Source organism: Podarcis tiliguerta (genome assembly GCF_965153285.1).
Source record: "Podarcis tiliguerta genome assembly, chromosome: 12".
NCBI lineage: Eukaryota > Metazoa > Chordata > Lepidosauria > Squamata > Lacertidae > Podarcis > Podarcis tiliguerta.
Window position 1 is genome coordinate 11,111,540 of NC_139545.1, and position 22,697 is coordinate 11,134,236.

The following is a 22,697-nucleotide window of genomic DNA, read 5'->3' on the forward strand; positions in this document are numbered from 1 at the left end:
TAAGCCATAGTGGATAGCAAGACAAATAACATAGGTTTTAGTGAAAGATGAATCGTAGTGGAACGGAAGCAGAACTGATTGCGACAAAGGACAGGATGGAAAACATTGCCTCCTTACACCCTTAGGGGATTTTTACAAAAAAAAATTGGATGCTTCCCAATGCTAAAAACTCTACACAATTTGAAGAAAAGAACACAAGATTGGACAAAGAAGTAGGTTAGAAGGTTTGCCAACTCCTAGTTTCTTTATTCATGGGGTGCTTAACAGAGGGGCCCTGCCTGCTTCTTGGGAGAAAAGCAATGACAAACCTAGACAGCATCTTAAAAAGCAGAGACATCACCTTGCCAACAAAGGTCCATATAGTTAAAGGTATGGTTTTCCCAGTAGTGATGTATGGAAGTGAGAGCTGGATCATAAAGAAGGCTGATTGCCAAAGAATTGATGCTTTTGAATTATGGTGCTGGAGGAGACTCTTGAGAATCCCATGGACTTCAAGAAGATCAAACCTCTCCATTCTGAAGGAAATCAGCCCTGAGTGCTCACTGGAAGGACAGATCCTGAAGCTGAGGCTCCAATACTTTGGCCAGCTCGTGAGAAGAGAAGACTCCCTGGAAAAGACCCTGATGCTGGGAAAGATGGAGGGCACAAGGAGAAGGGGACCACAGAGGATGAGATGGTTGGACAGTGTTCTCAAAGCTACTAGCATGAATTTGACCAAACTGCGGGAGGCAGTGGAAGACAGGAGTGCCTGGCATGCTCTGGTCCATGGGGTCACGAAAAGTCAGACACGACTAAACGACTAAACAACAACATAACAGAGGGGAGCATTCACAACGAGGATCTCTAACCTGTCATCCACAATGATACTGCCTTAGCATTTTACCACCTCCTTATCACTTCGTTCCACACACTGGGGCCTCAACCTTAGTTCAGAAGGAACCAAGGTTGCAGTATTCCACTAGCTTTAATGATCAAAATTATTAAGGCATCTCACTGTTTCAGTACTGAAAGAGAAATGGACACAATATCTGTTGCAAGAGAATGTCAAGAAAATATGTAGCTGCTTAATTTAGTGGGTGTCCTAGTGGTACCTGCCTGTACGGACTAATTAACAATCCCCTTCATATTTTACTAATAATACGATCTCAGAGGCACCAGTGCTACAAGGTATCATGGAAACATTTTTTCACTTACAATGCTCCAAAACTATACATATAGCCAGCTTAGTAAGATTATATGTGCTTCCACTAATAATTTGATTATTAATCTTTCCTGTTCTAAAACTATGCACAATCAGCAACACTCTGCTAAATATGAATATCAATTGACAAGGTTCTTTGACACATAGCACAACTGCTGTCTCATCATTGCATAATCTGAATCATATCCTATTTCCCAGAAATAGCCAACTGGCAGCCCATGGGTTAGATCCAGCCCTTAAGGCAATTTCATCTGCCCCCAGGCTCCCCTATCAAATTTTAATCAAGTTATGGTAAAAGGTATGGCCAGTTTCACTCATAGGAAAAAGGGAGGGAAGGATTTTCACGGTTTAAGGAACTGAGATGCCCTACAGCTTGATAGTAGTGCACTCATTTTACAAATTTCAAATACACTGTATTGAATCTATAACTGGGATGTTCTTATTAGTAGATGACTTTAATATAGACCCTTGGCACTGAGGGGAAGTCTGTTTGCATTGCAAAATGCAATTCTGCAACTGTCTCTGAGAAAATTAAATGTGGTCATGGAAATGCAACGCCATATTCCAAATACAGTCAAGACCGAGGACAAGAAAAGTCTTGAAGGGCTCAGGTAAATGGTAAATATCCAAAACAACTCCTCTATAACCGCCTCCTCAGCTTCTAACTGGTGACATCCCGTCCAGTTTCAGTCAGAGGAACTATCAGCGAAGAAGGGATGCCTCATGCTCTACAGAAAAGGCCCTTTCAGTAGTGGTACTACAAGCAGTCATGGTGATGGTGGCAGAAGTGGGCTTGCTTCCATAACCAGAGCTGCCAACCTCAGAACATAGGGGAGGGCAATCTTCTGTTGAGGCATGTCATCCATGCTCCTGCCTGCAGTGAAGAGTTGGCAGAGGGGCAAGCACTGCCAACACATGGCCTCCACATCTGCCTCTGTGGCAGTGGTGTAGCGTGGGGGGTGCAGGGGGGCCGGCCGCACCGGGTGCAACATCTGGGGGGGGCGCTCGCACTCGCAGCTCTCTGCCCCTACTAAAATCCACCGGGCGCAAATTACTTGCCTTGCCCCGGGTGCTGACAACCCATGCTACGCCACTGCTCTGTGGGCACAATGTGTCTTGCCACTAGCAGGCCATGCATGCCTTGTGACCAGAAACAACAAAAACAACAATATTGTATGGTGCATCACTGTGTACAAGAGGGAGTATTTGTGCACAAAGCAGCACTGTATTCTAGTTACAGGCAGTAGTACCCATGCAAAACAGATACAAACACTGCAGATTTCATCATAATGCAGACGATGGCTGATAAAATAAAATAAAATCACTTGAGGCAAAATAAGTGAATAGAATAACACTAGTGATAAGGATTATTATTATTTATCCCCCACCCATCTGGCAGGGTTGTGCAAGAAGCAGTACCGTGTGTGCAAAACAAACACACACACACACACACAACTTTAGTTTATATTATCTTATTATAGTATATAGTTTATAGTATCTTATTATAATATGGCAGGAAAGGATTGATATATAAAATAAAATCACTTGTGACCGGTTAAATAAAACAGACTGTGCATTGAACTTAAAGCACCTCAGACCATAACTGTTATATGGAGAGAAGGAAAAACACTAGAAGAACAAGCAAACAACACGTAGGCTCAAAAATGCAAACAACAGCAAGATTTAATCAAAAGGAATAAATGAAAGAGGACTGCAAGGAACTGGAAGAAATGACAGGCAAATGAGGGACAGGGATGGGATGAGGTAAACGGGTACTGGTGGCTAGAAACACACAAGTAAAACAAAAGCCGCCAACTATAACTGTGCCTCAGAAGCAGAACTAGTGAACAGCAAGAAAGATGTGAGGGCAAAGCTATTTGTTTACTTCAAATTTCCTCCCTGAAAAAAAAAACGGGGTTGGAGAGCCATGGTAAAATCACTCCCTTTGATTACAAGCTGCACTTTGATCACAACGGAGCTCTCTCCCTCTCTCCTTCCCCCCCCCCCTGTCAATTGTTCCCCAGCTTGCACAGATTCTCCGTCATCTGCTTCAGACAAGCCCAGAATGCCGTTCTTCGGTTCAGCATTTGGGACTCTTCAGAATCTGCTGCACACCCATAATTTCATCTGTCGTTTTCCATGCAGGAAAATGGACTTCCAACTCCACAACCATATGTATGTTTATTCACGATTAAGTCCCGCTGTGCTCGATGGGACTTCCCCCCTAGGGAATGTGTTTGAGATTGCATTCGGTTGTGGGCCCAAGCGCAATGAAGCCATGGGGGGGACACGCACACAGTTAAGACATAAAATGAGACACAGGACACCAGTGCTGGGATCAAATGAGGCCACAACTTACTACAGAGGTAAGCAGGCTTTGGAAAGGCATTGGGTATGTATCCAGAATTCATCCAGCCCACCTGCTGGAAGATGGATAAGGGTTGACCATTGATGGGGGTCCATTGATGGGGACCATTGATTGCTTGGGGTAAACCCCGGAGAGGAGGGGGCTTAGTCAGTTGTGGGTAGGTGAGGGCTTTCCTTCTTGGCAACTGATCCATGGTGTAAGACCTACCAGGCACGAGCTGCTCTGCTCAATAGGCCTGACACTCCACCAAGTGACAATCATGCTTTTGTTAATAAAGAGTTAACTCCAACTTGCACAGTATGATTTATTGCCTGCTGACTGCTGTCACCGGCTTTCTCTAACTCAGTATGCCCATGTCAGTCACCTGCTCTGTTTTGGTCAGAATGTATAATCAATTAATAACAATCTCAAAGCGTCTTCTGTAGAACTATAGGGTATAATGCATCACCACTATTTGGCTTTAAAAATTGAACCACTAATCTGGAAGGAATATGTTCTAAGTAGAGTCTCAAATCAAGTTAACAAGAGCTCTATAAGCCCAATCATTTAGGCAGTGTCATCTGAGCAGATGTTTATGATGCTGTTACAGCAAATGCGGTAATTTAAAGCTTTTCACCTTCTTCAGTGCACTGTAAATCTAAACTTCATAATAAGTTAATGTGAGCACCCACAGAGTTTTGAAGCTACTGAAACCTCATAATTTAAGCTGCATAAAAACAGGGGTGGGGGGGGGTGGAATCTGTAGGACTAATAGACACATGTATGGAGTTTTTCTTGCTTCCCAAACGCTCAGAATTTCTGGGGATGAAAAACAGCATCTGCAACAGCTAATTGACCAAAAGTCTCCAGTGAATCACACGAGATCAAATAATATTGATTCCCATTCCACAATGAGTCAGAATGAATTTATTTATCATGTGCTCCTCCACCACAGATGCCGTGAAAATAGTTCTCTCTCAAAGACTCCTGCAATAATTCAAAGGGATTGTTCTGGTACATGTTCTTTTCTGGTCAGACCCAGGAAAAAAACATCCCAGCTAAATAATCTCATCAAATGGTCACAGGCAACTGAGAAAAGAGTTAGCTTCCTATTTGCTCATCAATGCTTTGAAGTATGGACAAAAGTATCATTAATGTTATTTGTGGGGCTCTTCCATTGCACTTGGTATTCTCTAACTGACTAGAGATCATACTGTTACTCTGAGGCAGTAAAGCCAGTCAGAATATTTACCTTTTTATTACATGAACATGGAATCTAAATATGAGATGAAAGAAAATACTATAGGAATATAGGAACATTACTTATACTGAGTTTTAAAAATAGTTCTTCTAGCTCACTATTGTTTACACTGGCTGGAAATGGCTCTTCAGGGTTTCTGACAGGGCAGCATCCTGTTACACTTTCTTGATTGCACCATACATTTCTTATTGTACCTCCCCCCTTCACAACACCATGTGACATATGCCTCAGAATAATAAGTCATAATTTGCATTTCTTCACTCAGGGCACTGTTCTTAATCTGAAACTGTTCTTAACCTGAGGTACCACTTTAGCTAGTGGGGCCTCCCGCTGCCACCGCACGATTTCTGTTCTCGTCCTGAAGCAAAGTTCTTAACCTGAGGTACTATTTCTGGGTTAGCAGAGTCTGTAACCTGAAGCATCTGTAACCCGAGGTACCACTATATAGGGTAGATGGAATCTGTGGCCCTCTATTTTTTTTATATAATGATATTTATTAAATGTTTAATAGTTACAAAAAGAAAAAAGAAAAAAAGAAACAATAAAAATTTAACAAACAATACATCAAAAATAAAAAGAAGAAAACAATACCACAAAACAACAAGAAAAAACTAAAACATTTAAAAACACATCCAAATTTCATTTCATTATCTTTCATATGCTTGTTTCCTCGACTTCCTCGCACCTCCTGAATCTGTGGCCCTCTAGATGCTGTTAGACTCCAATTCCCATAGCACCAGCCAACATGACCAATATTGAGGGATGATGGGAGTTGGAGTCCAACAACATCTGGAGGGCTACACCTACTCCTGGTGTAGGCCAAGATTTCTGACAGTCCCCCTAAGTTAGCTTTGCCACTGTAGGGTTGTACACATCTGAAGACAAAGATGTTGGTATCTAAGCAAGGCCTACTGGTGGGTCCTTCCAGTCCAGAGAGGAGGTTAGAGCCCAGGGCCTTCAGGCAAGTCCAGGATGGAGCGCAGCTCAAAGCTATATATTAACAACAAAAACCAGCCAAACATATGTGGTTTTTCTGCCTGGCAATCCTAGGGATGTCAGAGAATTTCTATGAAAAGGAAATGGGAGTGTCAATTGCTGGTGATCACTTATTTGTGCCACGTAGGCAACGGAAATCAATCCAGTGAGTAGGATCAGCATTCCCTATTGTTGTTTTCGGTCAACAAACTGTATATAATTGATTAAATATCTCTCTCATTTGCATTACATTTCCTTTACACTGAAGTGGAGGAGGTAAAATTATGTACAGTGATACCTCAGTTTTCGAACTTCTCCTTTGACAAACATTTCGGTTTACGAATAAAGCTTCTGTTTTCGAACATGCCTTGGAAGTTGAACATGCCACGTGGCTTCCGCTGAGTGCAAGATCCTGAGGCCTAGCTGCCGGCTGTTGAGTTTTCAGTTTTTGAACGTTTCAGAACTCGAATGGTCTTCCAGAATGGATTATGTTTGAAAACCAAGGTACCACTGTAATGGCAATATAATTTGCAAGATTTCACAACAGCAGGCAGCGAGACAAATAATGCAATCTTCGGTGGAAGACAAAGCTGCAGTGGAACAAAAACAGCGCTGCAGGCAAAGAATATGGGACAGAACAGAAAAGAATGCCTCAGGGAAGTTTTTAATATGTGACATTTTAGTGTATTTTTCATCTTTGTTGGAAGCCACCCAGAGTGGCTGGGGAAACCCAGCCAGATGGGCGGGGTACAAATAATAAATTATTATTATTATTATTATTATTATTATTATTATTATTATTATTATTATTATTCCACCTCTAGTGTAGTTCTGCAGGTGCATAATCTCCCTTCAGATACTTCCAGGCTCTGCTGTGGATGGTATATGGCATTGGGCTTCACTGCTGATGGGTTATGGCAGCTCATAACAACAATGGGCTCCGTGAAAAGGGAGAAGAAATATCTGCACACATTATCTCCCACCCCTGGGGAGTATACAACACCAGAAGCTTGATATAACAAAATAATACATTATGAAGTAATAATTATATAAACACGTTCATAACTGAGGAGTGTCAGGAGTCATACCTGAATAATGACAATCCCAGATGAATCTTATCAGTGCCTGAATTAGATGTAGATTTTCCAGATGTAGGACATTTGCAGATGAATGTTGGTGTTCTTATTTAGGTGATTCTTAGCCTGAAATGATATATTAGTAAGTTTTTAGGGATTCAGATGCCTAAAAAGGAGGGAGCATGATTCCAATCTAAAAAACAACATGGGGATTTTTATGAACCGGGTTAGGGGAACCTCTGGTTTTAACAGTGATGCTAGTTTAATCAGTTCCTATATTTTCCATAAATTCTGATTACTGAAACATTCTGGATGTGTAGTGGTCTATACAAAATGGTAAGAATCAGCATGCACTTTTATCTATCAGAAGGATCATTCTAACAGCCCCTCCTTTTCATCCTCTACTTTCTCCTCTTCTGGGAGAAGAAAACATTTCTTGAGTGATATGACAAACACAACAGGACTGGTAACTAATTTCAGCTTGTTTCTTACCTGTTTCATACTGTGCAAGAGGCCTGTAGCCACTTCACATGACCTTCTTTGTTCCTCACTCCAATGAACTTGACATCTGTAATAAAACTCAGGTTATGTGATCCTCCTGTTAAAATGTACTGCCTACTCCCAGGTTCACTTCAGGCAAGCACACAAGATGGCTATTCCACAAGCTCTGGTCTTTCATACAGACCTGACGTGGCCGAAGTGCTTAAAAACAACAGCCTCTAAGGCCTATGCACTGAGACCCTTAAGGAACTCGCGTGGTGGGCCCCGGCTTCAGCCATTTCCTGCTTCTTGAGTCCCTGTCAAAGGAAAATGTTTTCAAAATGCTGGAGAGATACTGGAAACCACATTCTAACTACAGTCCTGGTTGCAAAATACATTGACTCCCAAATTTTACCCTTTTCCCTGAGCACCACAACCACCTGGAGCAATTTATGGAACGACCACCTTCTGCCTCCTCCTTAACTTGACCTGCTTTTTTTCTGCCTTGAGGCCAGAATCTTCCTTGTGAGACATGGGACTGGCATCTGCATCTCAGCCGCGGTATACCAGAAGGCATTTGCGGTTTGCCTTTGACAAGTCTATCCCATGCAAGAAGCATTTTTATGTTTCCTATTTCACTCAGCGTTTCGCTGATGCTAACATGTCTCTTCAGCCTGCCCTGCCAAGGTATTTGGGCTAGATCTCCACCCCCGAGGTCACATTCCTTTGGACGGCGCTGCCAGACTCGCAAGATTAGTTCGAAGGCAGTGGAGTGTCGTCTCTGAATTCACAGGCTCAAATGTCTCACAGACAAGGGTCCCGGGAGCAGGTGGCCTGCTCATCAAATCCCTAAACTACGTCAGCGGACCGTTCCTTACTCTTGACTCGTCCCTCCCCTCCCCCATGCGCTTTCTAGACTGTGAATGAATTCATCTGATCTCTTAAAAGCATACCAAAGGTATGGCTAAGCTCTCCAGTGCTTTCAGCCCAGAGTCATGGGGGCAAGAATCTGCAGCTGTTCCAGGGATAATGAGATGAGGTTAGCACAAGTGGCAGACAGATCTCAAACTGATACTCTGGCTCAGAAGTCCATAATGTGGATGATCCAAAGGCATGGTCCACAGAACAGGGAGACTGACAGCATGATTACACCCCCAACCCCCTCCAACATCACAGTCTTCTTCTTCTTCTTCTTCTTCTTCTTCTTCTTCTTCTTCTTCTTCTTCTTCTTCTTCTTCTTCTTCTCCTCCTCCTCCTCCTCCTCCTCTCTCTCTCTCTCTCTCTCTCTCTCTCTCTCACTTTTAATTTACAAAATGCAATGAGCACTTTGGGCCATTTATTTATTTATTTGAAAAAAGTATTTATAAGCCAGCTTTTAAGGCAGATGACCTTGCAAGGCAGCCTCTATGAGGAATTAAAATGCAGCAGCAAACACGGAAAGATTTGAAAAATCATCAGAGGGGAAGAATGTATGACTGCGAGACTCAACCATTGACATAAAATAACATCAGCCAGCATTGTGCCATTTAAAAGCAGTCAAGCACACACACCCCTTAAAAAACACCCTCACACAAATTTAATTTAGATGCCAAAAAGACCGTGTAAACCAGGGATGGCGGGGAACAGTGGGATTGCAGGATGTCTTTGGAAAACACAGCCTGAAATAAACAAGATTTTCTTCCTCTCTGAAGGCCTTCAAAGAAGAGGGCAGATATGTTCTTCCTGGCAGAAGATGCTTTAAACTCACTGGGCCAACATAAAAAAGGCCATATTTCTCAGGCCTGCCAAGCAAAACACAGTTAAGCTGGTAAGGGTGAAGGTGATCCTTAAAACAAGGGCATTTGAGAATGATCCATTTACAAGTTGTTCTTGAATTAAATCACTACCTGCTTTTCTCCAGCTGCTTCCTGGTTGGCTCGAGAAGTGCACAGAGTCCGTTAACACAGCACCCAGACACTCTTCTTTTACAGCTACAGTTTCAGTGTTTGCCATCACCATAATTCAAGCTAAAGGTAAAGGTAAAGGGACCCCTGACCATTAGGTCCAGTCGTGGCCGACTCTGGGGTTGTGGCGCTCATCTCGCTTTATTGGCGGAGGGAGCCGGCGTACAGCTTCTGGGTCACGTGGCCAGCATGACTAAGCCGCTTCTGGGGAACCAGAGCAGCAGATAGAAACACCGTTTACCTTCCCACCAGAGCGGTACCTATTTATCTACTTGCACTTTGATGTGCTTTTGAACTGCTAGGTTCTCAGATGCAGGGACCGAGCAACGGAAGCTCACCCCATTGTGGGAATTCGAACCGCCGACCTTCTGATCGGCAAGTCCTAGGCTCAGTGGTTTAGCCCACAGCGCCACTCGCGTCCCACCGCCACCCACGTTCCAATTCAAGCTATCCAACCATTAATCAGTTGAGATTCCTGCATTGCAAGGGGACTGGACTAGATGACCCTCTGGAATCCTTCCAGCTCCACAATTCTATGATTGAAACCCTGTAAAGGGCTGTAACTCACGGGCAGGGCGCACATTTTGTACGTCCGTGGAATCTCCAGGTTGGGATAGGAGACTCCCTGTCTGAAACCCTGGTGAGCAGCTGCCAGGGACTATAGACAACAGTGAGCTAGATGGATCAACAGTCTGACTTGGTAATCTTCCTATGTTCCTGTCAATCTTGGTTTTGCAATTGTAGAGCATGTCGCTCCCTCTACTGGCTGTCCTCTGATTGCATAGAGGCAAAGACATGTCTATAGTCTTTCAACCATTGCATTATTATTATTATTATTATTATTACCCCATCTATCTAGCTGGGTTTCCCCAGCTTCTCTGCTTGATATGAGGAAAGGCAATCTGAAACTCAAAACCATTAGTTTACAAACCAGGCTTAGATACCAGGCTCCCTGATTGTCAAACTAGGGGGCATGCTTCTCCCCGCCCTCCTATTGTGTGAATTGTCTTCTCATTGTCCTTGTTTGTTTATTTGTTTCATATGATTTATACACTGGTTGATTGTTAACAAACCTCAAAGCGGTTTACAAAAGATAAAAGAGTAAAATCAAGAGAAAATCACAACCGTGCTATTAAAGTTAAAATATGAAAGCAGATTAAAATTACCTCAGCTTTATAAGCATCCGAACAATTGTTGGAACAACAATGTTTTTAGCAGGCACTGAAAAGCGTACAGCAAATGAGCCCAATTGGCAGGGAGTTCCAAAGTGAAGAGGGCATTACATGTGGCGACCATTTTAGGCATGTTCAATTGACATGTGATAGACAATGCATGCGCCCCAGAAAAAGTGAATGCCCACAGTGTAGAGGGAGGCTGTTGCTATGTGATTGGTCACTCCTGCCCATGTGATAAATCAACGCTTTCCCATAGGGAGAGACAGGCTTTATTATTATTTATTTAATTTATATGGTGTTCTTCCATATAAATTTAATAAATAATAATAAATAATATGGTGTTCTTCATGGAAGTGAGAGCTGGACCATAAAGAAGGCTGATCGCCGAAGAATTGACGCTTTTGAATTATGGTGCTGGAGGAGACTCTTGAGAGTCCCATGGACAGCAAGAAGATCAAACACATCCATTCTTAAGGAAATCAGCCCTGAATGCTCACTGGAAGGACAGATCCTGAAGCTGAGGCTCCAATACTTTGGCCACCTCATGAGAAGAGAAGACTCCCTGGAAAAGATCCTGATGCTGGGAAAGATGGAGGGCACAAGGAGAAGGGGACGACAGAGGACGAGATGGTTAGACAGTGTTCTCGAAGCTACACACATGAGTCTGACCAAACTGCGGGAGGCAGTGGAAGACAGGAGTGCCTGGCGTGCTCTGGTCCATGGGGTCATGAAGAGTCGGACACGACTGAACGACTAAACAACAACAACATGGTGTTCTTCATCCGAGGATTGGTGGTTTACTATATAAAGACACAAAAATATGGAACATAGTAACAAGCAAAAACAATTAACCCCCCCCCCCCGGTATTAAAAAGCCATAGATTGTTCAATTGGCCTTGAATCTCTTCCAAGGAAGGTGGGTTATGCACATTTGACCCAACCCCCCCCCCAAGGCAGCAAGTAATGAAGATGTGGGTTCACACAATTCAAAGTGTTGGTGCTGACCTTTAAAGCCCTAAACGGCCTCAGTCCAGTATACCTGAAGGAGCATCTCCACACCCATCGTTCAGCCTGGACACTGAGGTCCAGCACCGAGGGCCTTCTGGCAGCTCCCTTGTTGCAAGAAGCCCAGTTACAGGGAACCAGGCAGAGGGCCTTCTCGGTAGTGGCACCTGCCCCGTGGAACACCCTCCCACTAGATGTCAAAGAGAAAAACAACTTCCAAACTTTTAGAAGACATCTGAAGGCAGCCCTGTCTAGGGAAGCTTTTAATGTTTAATAGACTATTGTATTTTAGTGTTCTGTTGGAAGCTGCCCAGAGTGGCTGGGGAAACCCAGCCAGATGGGCCGGCTATAAATAATAAATTATTATTATTATTATTTACTGTGCAATAAGGGGCAGAGAAGTGGCGGCTTGCAATGTCATCCATTGCTTTATATGTCTCTCTCAGGACTTTTCCTCAAGACCTACGAAACCCTTTCTAGAACTTGAGACATCCCTCTCACATTCCAAATACATTGGCTCAGTTTGGCTTCTAAGTTTCTTTTTAAAGGACGGGCGGATGTGTTCCAAGGGGGGGGGCTGGGGAGGGGCTATGTTCCATATCTCCTTCTAGTCTAGACATGTTTCTTTGATATGCTGTATCATGTCCGGATTGCATCACTGCACTTGGGCAACTCACAATCCCCCTCCCCCCGAGTGCAACCTAAGCCCCCCGTCTCAAAGTTCCTCATCGGAATTCCTTGCATGACCCAATAGCCATGAAAAGTTATCTCACTGGACTGGGTGCCCCCATTTCTTGCAGAGACTTAGAAGAGAGCACTGGTAAACAACACAGGCAAGAGAACAAAATGTCGTTCTAGTGATTAGACTAAGTCCTCCATGAGGTTACATTGCAGCAAATAATAAGCAACACCCAGCTGGCTTTTGGGAAACAAGTAAAACCCAAGCCAAGCTTCCTAGCGTCTTGATTTGAAGTATTAATAGCATGTCTTTTGGTAGGGAGCTAATTGCAGAAGGAAATGTTCGCGCTAACTGGGCACAGTGAATTTGCGGCTGTTACTTTGCAATGATCACTATCTTTTACCTCTCTGCAGTGTTTCTTACAAGCAAGAGGGTCTATAATATGACTCTCTGCCATGCCGTGGGTTTATATATGATATTTTAATGGGCTCTGGCATATACAAAAGAAACGCAAGGTTTTATAAATAAGTTTGTTATATAAAAGACTAAAAAAGGGGGGGGGGCATCTGTTTTAAAGGCCCTGCCAAGAGCAGTTGTTAATGGCTGTTGACAGGTGTTGTTAGGTTTCTTCTCTTTGTAGATATCACAAAGACACACACACACAAAAATCCAGCTAAAAGCATGGTGGTGGGGAAGGAGGATATTAAATATAATCGGAAATATACTCGGAGTTGAGAGTGGATTTCATGCTCTTTATTCAGCTCATAGTGGTGAGGAGGAATGGAAGATCCCCCAGAATGTCTGCTTTATATACATTATTTACACAATGGGCCCCATGTGATTGGCTAATTCCGGGATTCACCTGTAGGCCAATCAGGTTGCGGATTCGCTTCCACCTGGAGCTGGACTGGGTGGCTCCTGTGGACCAATCAGACTGCTGCATTCTGGACCCTATTGTTCTAGGACCAATCAGACTGCTGCATTCTGGCCCCTATTGTTCTAGGATCAATCAGACCACTGCTTTTTGGATCCTATTCAACTCAGTACATAACATAATCCCTCCCCTCCCTGCCCCTACAGATTTATATCACTTTGCACTGGGGTAATCAAATATTTGTTGCAAATACGAATACTGGCTCAAATCCAACACAAGAATGGTCTCCGAATGGTTTCTAATTTCTGAAGCTCAGGGCAATCTTCTTAAAAGTGATGGTGTCTAGAACCTAGAGTTTGCATAGACAAGTGTGCTTTTCTTTCTTTTCCTTTTTTGCTATTGAGATATATACTGCCACTGTAGCTGGAAGTTCCATTTACTTCCCATAGCTAATAAGACATTGAGCTACCCAAGTCCCCTATGTTTGGCATTTTAGAATTGTGCTGAAAGGATTCGTATTTTATATATTACACTTATAAATAATTTGTGTATACCGTAAGTACTACAAAACAGAAATCTCCTGGCAGAATTAGACTGATCTTTGAAATTCATAAAAGGTAACTGAGGTATAATGAAAAATCACAAGAAACAGGTAACTGTGCGGTATAATGTACAGGGGTACCTCAGGTTACATAGGCTTCAGGTTACAGACGCTTCAGGTTACAGACTCCGCTAACCCATAAATAGTACCTCGGGTTAAGAACTTTGCTTCAGGATGAGAACAGAAATCATGCTCTGGCGGCACAGCGGCAGCAGGGGGCCCCATTAGCTAAAGTGGTGCTTCAGGTTAAGAACAGTTTCAGGTTAAGAACGGATCTCCGGAACGAATTAAGTACTTAACCCAAGGTACCACTGTATATAACAGATAAAGTACAATGAGAATACTTGGAAGTCTTTTTAAATGTTTGCAGCACTTTTTATTTCTAATTGTGTGAATAATCATTGCATTAACGCAATACTTAATGTTGAGGAATATCATAATTACGCATGTTTTTTCTCTTCTTTTTTTCCTTGATTTTTATACACTTGTCCTTATTTCGCGTTTTTCTTTTCTTTCTTATGTTGTAAGCTTGTAATGGCAAATACTGGGTGGATGTATTCATTTTAACTCAATAAAGATTGACTAATAAAATAAAATAAAAATAAACTAAAAAAAATAAAAATAAGTAGTATGTTGAGGAAAGCTCATTGTTTTCTATGGTTCTGACTTCCATGTTGTGGCTTAAGGCTGCTGCCAGAGTGTTGCTCTTTTCAGGTAAGATTCAATCACCTCCCGACAAATTTAGATTGCACAATTGAAGCTGATTTGGTGCCCTTGTGCAACGAAGGATAACAATTGCTTGATGCAGCACCATATAACCTCCCTTCAGGGGGAAAACAAAACAACAAAAAAGCAGAACAAATGCTAAGTAACTAGCCAGCAGCATCCAACTTTCCACAAACTTTGTCGACAAATCAGGATGAATGCCCAATAAACAGGTTGTATGGAAAATAACTCTAGCACTGAGTATGGAAGGATGAATTTGTCTTTTTTGGCTCCTCTCCGTTCCTCATTTTTCCTTTGTTAAGTTCAGTTCTCCAGTTTTTCCACACAACTTCACAAGCTTGTTTTTTGTTTTTTCCAGAAAATTATCAGCACAAGTCAAATTCCTCCTAACGTACACATTGTTGTAGGCACTCTTGCCTAATATACACATTTTTGCAAAGCAGTTTTCCCATATGTGCTGCATTTTAAATGTTATTTTTAGGACAATGTGCATTTTTCTGCACACTATGTTCTAGCGTATGCGTTTTTGTATGTGTTACTTGACTGAAGAGCTGCCTTGGGGAAAAAATCAGAATGGCAAATTTTGACAGATGGCTGGGTTTCGGACTGCACATTCTTTTTGAAAGTATGAATTAGGCAGGTTTTCCTTTGCAAACCTAGTAGTGAGTAGTAAGGAGCTGTTCCCCACTCTGTCTTTTCTCCTCCCTTTCTGAAAATGCAAAGGAATCACAAGAAGCAGCATGAAAACACTTCTGCTTCTTGGGAGAGACCAGAATATTGCACTTTTGGAGAGGAGACACACACCACAGACTAGTTCTACCTAAACTTTAGGTAAACGCAGAGGTCCATTTGTTTGTTTATCTATTAAATGTATAGGTAAAGGGACCCCTGACCATTAGGTCCAGTCGTGGCCGACTCTGGGGTTGCGGCGCTTATCTCGCTTTATTGGCCAGCTTCATGTGGCCAGCATGACTAAGCCACTTCTGGAGAACCAGAGGAGCGCACGGAAACGCCGTTTACCTTCCCACCTATTTATCTACTTGCACTTTGTGCTTTTGAACTGCTAGGTTGGCAGGAGCAGGGGCCGAACAACAGGAGCTCACTCCGTCACGGGGATTCGAACCGCCGACCTTCTGATCGGCAAGTCCTAGGCTCTGTGGTTTAACCCACAGTGCCACCCGTGTCCCATTAAATGTATATATTGCCCTTTATCAGATGATATCGTATATCTGAAGGAGCGTCTCCACCCCCATCGTTCTGCCCGGACACTGAGGTCCAGCTCCGAGGGCCTTCTGGCGGTTCCCTCACTGCAAGAAGCCAAGTTACAGGGAACCAGGCAGAGGGCCTTCTTGGTAGTGGCGCCCGCCCTGTGGAACGCCCTCCCATCAGATCTCAAAGCGATAAACAACTACCTGACATTCAGAAGACATCTGAAGGCAGTCCTGTTCAGGGAAGTTTTTAATATGTGACATTTTAGTGTATTTTTCATCTTTGTTGGAAGCCGCCCAAAGAGGCTGGGGAAACCCAGCCAGATTGGCGGGGTACAAATAGTAAATGATGATGATGATGATGATGATGATGATGATCACAGGGCAGTTTGTAGTATGAAAACACAAAAATACATAACATAATAACAAACATAGATTGTTAATTAGCCAAAGGCCTGGGAAAAGAAGAATGTTTTTGCCCAGCTCCTAAGAGATGAACTGAAGGTGTCCCTGAGGAGAGCATTCCACAAACAGGGGAGCCACTGCAGAGAAGGCCAGTTCTCATGTTGCCATTCTCCAGACCTCAGATGTTGATTGCAAGGTCTGGGTTGGTTCATCTTACTTACTTATTCATTTAATTTATACCTGTTAGTTTGATGCTGCAAACAAACTTGAAGCACAAGCTCATGGGATGTGAGTGGCTTCAGATGTAAGGAAATATCAGCCCCCTCGAGAGAAATGCGTTTGGGAAGACATGTTTCACTCAGTTATGAGGAGGTTTGGAGTGGAACTCAGCCATTATCGCTAGCGAATCAGGTTTCTTTGTCTTTCTACTAGGACTCCTTAATTTCCTCAGTATAAACTCAAAAGCTGTTAGTGGTTCCCCCATCCCCTAATTATCAATATCCCAGCTACATAAAGCTATTTTTCTAGAAGACCAGTCTCAACACCTGTTGCTGCATTGTAACTATATATATAACCAGCTTTTAGAATTTTATCCAGTAAGAAAAATGGCTTGGTGTTTTTCTTTTCAATTTCCTCATATATATTTTTCAAACACTAGTTTCAGTTTCCCAAAGCTGTATTCAGAAGGTTTTGTGCTTAAGCACAGCCAGGAGTGATGAATGCTTTAATTCCTGGGCTTGCTGGTAGAGGCTGATGAAGACAATATGCAACACTTAACGCGAACAGAGTTCAGGGGCAAGGAATTATCCTGTTCCCTGTCTCTGTGCTTCTCTCTTTTACTTACCAGAGGAGCAGACACAGGCCAGAATATGCTTGCAGGTATGGGGGTAGGCCAAGAATTTGAAAATGGTATAAGTGCAATCTATTCTGAACAAAAAGCTAAACTAATTGTAAATAATGTAATAACCGAGGAGTTCAGAATAGAGAAACGCACACGACAAGGTTGCCCAATTTCCCCTCTGCTTTTTATATCGGTCCTGGAGGTGTTGCTGAATATGATTAGAAAGGACCAATTGGTTAGAGGGATACAGGTCGGATCTAAACAATATAAACTAAGAGCATTTGCAGATGATTTAGTTCTGACACTGCAGGAACCAGAATCTAGTGTAAAAAGAGTCTTAGAATTGATTCAAGAGTTTGGTCGATTGGCAGGGTTTAAATTAAACAAAGCTAAAACTAAGGTTTTGACAAAGAATTTAACAGAAACTGAGAAAGAAAAGTTTCAGAATGAGACAGGATTGACAATAGTGAAAAAAGTGAAATACCTGGGAATTACTATGTCTGCTAAAAACGGGAACTTATATAAGGATAACTACGATAAATGTTGGTCGGAGATAAAGAAAGATCTAGAAATATGGTCTAATTTGAAACTCTCGCTAATGGGTCGTATTGCTGTGATAAAGATGAATGTATTGCCAAGAATGTTGTTTTTATTTCAGACGTTGCAGATTATAGACAAAATTGACTGTTTTAGGAAGTGGCAAAAGGATATATCTAGATTTGTCTGGCAGGGCAAAAAGCCAAGGATAAAATTTAAAATATTAACTGATGTTAAGGAAAGAGGGGGCTTTGCCCTGCCAGACTTGAAACTTTATTATGAAGCAGCAGCTTTTTGCTGGCTAAAAGAATGGCTACTTCTGGAAAACACTGACATACTGGACTTAGAAGGATTTAATAACGCTTTTGGTTGGCACGCATATCTATGGTATGACAAGGTTAAAGTGCACAAAATGTTTAAAATCCACATTGTCAGAAATGCACTGTTTAAAGTCTGGATGAGGTATAAAGATTTGCTTGAAAATAAGACTCCAAGGTGGTTGTCCCCAATGGAAGCAAAAGCACTAAAAAAACTCAATATGGAGGCCAATTGGCCAAAATATTGGGAGATTTTAGAGCAAGATGGTGATAAAGTGAAAATACAGAGTTATGATAAATTAAAAAGTAAGGTTCGAGATTGGCTCCATTATCATCAAATAATGGAGGCTTTTAAAATGGATAGAAAAATTGGCTTCCAGGTGGAAAAATCAAAATTGGAAACAGAACTGTTAGAACCTAAAACTAAGATTCTGTCAAGAATGTATAACTTGCTGTTGAAATGGAATACACAAGATGAAGAAGTGAAATCAGCGATGGTTAAGTGGGCCCAAGATTTGGGTCATAACATAATGTTTGCTGACTGGGAAAGGTTATGGACCACTGGTATGAAATTTACAGCATCTAATGCCTTAAGAGAGAATATTATGAAAATGATATACAGGTGGTACATGACACCAGTCAAGCTTGCAAAAATCTATCACTTACCTGACAATAAATGTTGGAAATGTCAAGAGGCTGAAGGTACATTCTTTCACCTTTGGTGGACGTGCCCAAGGATAAAGACATTCTGGGAGATGATTTATAATGAACTGAAAAAAAATTTTAAATACACATTCTTGAAGAAACCAGAGGCCTTTCTCCTGGGTATGGTTAGCCAACAGGTGCACAAGAAGGATAGGACATTTTTTATGTATGCCACAGCAGCAGCAAGGATACTTATAGCACAGTATTGGAAGACCCAACAGTTACCCACACTGGAAGAATGGCAGATGAAAGTCATCGACTACATGGAATTGGCAGAAATGACCGGCAGAATCAGAGACCAGGGTGAAGAGACGGTGAAGGAAGACTGGAGAAAATTTAAGGACTATTTACAGAAACATTATAAGATAATGAACGTTTGATGACATCGGATTGAGGATGGATGGGTATTTGGGAAAAAGTGATCAGAGAAAGATTTAATATTTTGTCAGACTTAAGGAAATGTAACCATTTACTAGACTTTAAGAGTATTAGAAAATTAAAATATGATAGAGGAAAAGAATTTGCAGACAGAATATTTGATTTGGAATACAGAGAAGGAAGGTCTGGGGAAGTCGGAGAAAGAAGTCAATGTAAAGAATATAAGGAGACAAAAATTGTTTTTAATATGTTTATTCTTTTTGTTGTATTTTGCTGTTTTGTGTTTGTGTGTTGTAGTATCTACTTTTCTGTTTTTTTCTGTTTTTACCTTTTTTTTCCTTTTAGGTGTTGTTGTGAGGTGGTTGGTTTATCGTTGTTCTAAGTTTTTGTCATAAAACTCAATAAAATATTATTAAAAAAAAAAAACAGAATATGCTTGCAGATTAGGAAAACATGAAAGTAATGGGCTTGCACATCGATTGATATTCATAGTGCCTTGCATCCCTTTAGGAGGACATGTGATGCTCCCACTCTGTTGATCATTTCTATCATTTGCGCTTTTAAAACATAGTTTTAATTTCTTTAAGCCCTTTGACTGAAGTTCGTCGTTCCAATTTTATGAAATCTAACATGCAAAATGAGGCATGTGAATGTCCATGCAAAGTAAATAATTCCAGATGAGTAGTTCCTTGATTGATATTCCCAGAAGATGGGTAGCTGTCACAGACAGACCAAACTACCCGCAGTCAAAATTTCCTCGCACTGCATCGATCTATTGACATGTGCTTGCTCAATGAAGCAGACATCTTGGAGGCAGTCAATAGGAGCTTGTTATTTCTACGTTTAGCCTTCCTGTGACCTGGTCTGTATACATGCAACAACAACAACAAAATCAGTAGCCAACATAAAACGTGTGTCCAGAATATCAGTCATGGCCAGGACTCTGAGCATACCGCTGATGCAAGTATTGGTTTATTTGTGTGCTGAAAATCATCTTAAGAATCTTGTTTGCTGGAAAATCAACAAGAAAATGCTACAAACGCTTTTAATAAAGAGTAAATAAATAAATCCCACAAGAATGCAGAAAAGCTTGCAAATGTGGTATTCCGTAAATATATATATATTATCACTGTCCTAAAAATCTCAGCTTTCTTTGCTTGTTTAAATATCAAGGGTTACACCCAGTGGTGTTACTCAGCCCATTGGTGAGGGTTCCATCTGCAGAAAAGGGAGGGAAGCCATTTTCAGCAATTTCTCTCCTCCCCCCCCCCCCAGTCCCCTGAGGTCCTAAATCTACTCTGAAGAATTGCCCAACCCTCCAGAATAGATTTAAGATTCAGCTTCTGGAAACCTTACTTTCATCTGAGTGGCTCAGCTGGATACATCCGCAGGTTTCTAGTCTGTAAGGTTGTGCAGCTATGACTGAACGTTATTTCCCCCAACATCTTATTTATGTGATGGCATTATAAAGTTTTGGGAAAACTTATTTGTATGATGGAGTAATAAAGAATAAATATCTTCTTCAATAAGGCTACGGGCACTAGGAGGGTTATTAGTTTGCTTACAGCTGTGATTTACTACTAGTCATGTTAACATTTTTTACCAGACCACAAGAGAATACAAACAAACTATACAAACATTTTGTGGGTTGTACCAAATAGAACAGGATTCTGTAAAACTCTTGGGTTCTACAAGCTTCTCTCCTTATGGAATTTGACTACTTCTCACCTCAAGCATGCATCACTCTCTGTGGTCTTAAGCAATAATGCAAGTTAGAATGATTGAATTCTCCACATTTTCCCATTAACATTCAAAACTGTCAAATAAATGGTTTCGTTGTTGTTTTTTAATCTGGTGTAATATGAGAAATCAGTAGTTGGTTAATACAGTGGTACCTTGGTTGTCGAACAGCTTAGTTCTCGAACAAATCGGCTCCTGAACGCCGCAAACCCAGAAGTGAGTGTTCTGGTTTGCAAACTTTTTTTGGAAGCTGAACATCCAACGCAGCTTATGCGGCTTCCAGTTGAGTGCAGGAAGCTCCTACAGCCAATTGGAAGCTGCGCCTTGGTTTGCGAACCGTTCTGGGAGGCGAACGGACTCCCGGAGCGGATTACTTTCGACAATCAAGGTACCACTGTATTATAATTTCAGCTATTAGAATGTGAGGTTTCAGTGCTCTCTATAACTGTTGTCCCACACCAGAGTGGAAAACCTGTGGTCCTCCAAGTATTGCTGAACTCCAGCACCAATTACCTCTGACCATTGGCCATGGTGTGTGACGTCATGCGCGCGACGTCGCATCATTGGGAGGAGGCCAAACGTACATGGTGAAGCTTCAATGGCTGGTGGCTCCTCCTCTCTCATGCTCAGGAGGAGCCAGCTACTGAAGCTGTGCCACGCTCAGTCTCCTCCATCCCCATAACATTTAGGAGGTCTGGCCCCCTTCCCACAGGTATTGAGAAAGCCAAAGACAGCTCAGCCCTAAAGAGTTGGCACCTGTGGACCTGTGGTAGGTTGCTTAGAAGGAACTGCAGCTCTTAGGCTGAAGAGCCTCTTCTTATGTTCTTGTCTCATCTCCCCTTGTAGGAAACCCGGATCTGGAACCCGCCATAGAGAAAGACACAATCTAGTCATCCGTCTTCAACTTACACTTCTTTGGAGTGTCCAAAGGGGTCCTCTGCAAGAAGAAGAACATGATCCCAAACTTGAGGCCCGGAGGTCACCTCTTGAATTGTGCTTTCCCTGCTTCTATGAAGTAGTCCTTCAGAAATTTTGACTGGCAATTCTGCCATTGTTTGCTTTTAACCCCTCTGTGTTAGATTCATTGTAGAACAGTTGCCTCTGTCGCAATTATGTGATGCAGAGAGCCGATATTGAATACATTTTCCGCTAATGTGACAGGTGGCTCTGTGCAGACAGGTGTTTTGGTGACTTTAGAGCTGTCTTTCACTGTCAGCCCAGTGTACTTTTCCTGCTGACTGACTGCCAGGTCTCCCTTGTCATCTTGGAAGGCTATAATTTTTTTCTTACCTTTGATTTTGCCGATTTTTCTCCTACAGTGAACAAAGCTGTTGAGAGTGCAATTCATTATTAATTCTTCATTGGATCTCTGCAGAGATGCTTTTTGTGGCTGGAATGAGGGAAAGAAAACAAGGCCTCGATGTTCCCTCTCTCAGCGTGTTCTTGGATATTTTCACATCCATTGACATTTAGTTACCCCTGAGATCCAAAACCCAAAGCATTGTCTTTTCTCCAATTTGGAATAGGGAAGCTGGTTTTTTTTGTAGGAAGAGGACCAAAAAGCTGAAAGGGACATTCTTTTCAGCCACGTTCTGATGCTAATTCCGCAGCTTCGGGAAAGTCACCAAGTCACTTTCTGTCTCACTCTCAGCTACCCCATTGTAGGGACATGAGAAATTGGATTTCTGCAAATTACAGTGTGATCTACAGCTCCTGGACTAATGGGAGGTATTAAAATGTGATTTTCCTTTGAATTTTTGCACCTCTTGATTTTCTGACAAAGTTCTCCACTCAAAAAAGGCATAATTAATTTTATAATGAATGATTTTAGAGTGTTGTTTGTGCTGTACTTTTGTACTGTTTTATTGTTGTTAGCCGCCCTGAGCCCGACTTCGGCTGGGGAGGGCGGGATATAAATAAAATTTATTTATTTATTTTATTATTATTATTATTATTATGTCAAAATTATTTTCAAAATGTGACATTTAGGATAAAATATGTTTTTTAACTATGTAGATTGTGGGAAGGGGTGGCATTGTTTTGCTGTTTTGTTTTACTTATATACTTGTTTTTATGCTACGCTTTATTCCGTGAACCGCCCTGAGACCTTATGATGAAGGGCAGTATATAAATGTAATAATTAATAATAAATTTATAAATAAATACATTGAGATAAAACACACACTGAAATATCCATTGTGTGGTAAAATGGGTATGTAAAAA